Below are 1,143 nucleotides of genomic sequence, written 5' to 3'. Positions count from 1 at the left end.
CTAAACTTGGATCCACAGTTAAGTTATTCTCATGTTTACAAGTATGATTCTGAAATAAATACTACTTCTAAGCAGATGTTATCGGCTTTTTTAGGTTTGGTTTAAATACACATATTTTCGGTTGTGGGGAAGCTTATTATATTATATTCCATGCACTGTTCTGAAAGGGTTAAGAGCCAACCAGCCCTAAATACTGAAGTACTCAGTCAGTTTGCAAAACAGGCAGAAAAAGTTAAGTGGGATTCCTACATAACATCAAAAGCATGTGATATTCTGCAACAACTGGGAGTACTCAGGATTGGCAAATTGACATCTTTATAACTGATTTTATCAGAAGAGTTTAAGAAGGAGCATATTTTGCCACTATCAAGTACATTTAAAAGTGACATGTTTCTTTTGTTCTAATTTGACTCCGCTGAATGACCTAGTTAGTTAACTGGTCACTAATAATTTGGTTACCAGGCAAATCAAGCCTGCAAGAAAGGAAGCCAATATTTAAATTACTGTGTTATTGTGTGACCCATTCAAAGGATTTATTTTCAACATAAACATATAAACTCAATATGAGATGCCTATCTAAAGCAAGCACCACCAACAAAACCAAGACAGCTTCTCTTCTTCTAAGGTTTAGGCTTTGCCCAGAATTCCTTATACATGGAATAGCCCATACTGAGAGTCATTGCTCCCACAACAAAGCCTTGGGCTGCCACACGTATGTGGATCAGGTGAACAGACATTTTAGTATTTCCCCTGCTCCTCAATTTATATAATCCATATGCAACGATTGCTGAAAACCCCGCCATTCCAATGGGAAGAAACGGTGCTTCTCTAGCTTTTCGGATAAGTTTAGATCCTTGATTGATCTTCATCTTATGACGAAAGAGAAACATCTGTGCCAGTTGACATAGTGGCTGAAGAATCCTCCTCTGGATCAGTGTAAATTGTTCAACTGGTCAACGGAGCAGAAGTTTTTTCTCCCTCCTTCAGGAAGGAAGGGGATGGCAATCTCTCTCCTACAATGATGGGACTTCGGTTCCAACCGGTTTCTGGCTCTCTCCCATGCTCGCCGTCCAGCCAGCTTCTTCTGAACACACATTGTATACAATTATTTTTAAATTACTTATACAAAAGCTAATGTAATCT

General features: G+C 38.6%; 1 pseudogene; it reads right to left on the bottom strand.

The window, feature by feature from the left end:
- Positions 1-340: 340 nt before the first annotated feature.
- Positions 341-906, bottom strand: LOC112840586 (HIG1 domain family member 1A, mitochondrial pseudogene; annotated as a pseudogene).
- Between the last annotated feature and the right edge of the window lie 237 nt (positions 907-1,143).

The sequence above is a fragment of the Callorhinus ursinus genome, unplaced genomic scaffold (assembly GCF_003265705.2).
Source record: "Callorhinus ursinus isolate GAN/ISIS: 27379988/994484 unplaced genomic scaffold, GSC_fseal_2.0 scaffold19, whole genome shotgun sequence".
Lineage (NCBI taxonomy): Eukaryota > Metazoa > Chordata > Mammalia > Carnivora > Otariidae > Callorhinus > Callorhinus ursinus.
The sequence above is the reverse complement of the archived record's forward strand: the minus strand, read 5'-3'. Positions and strand labels throughout refer to the sequence as shown.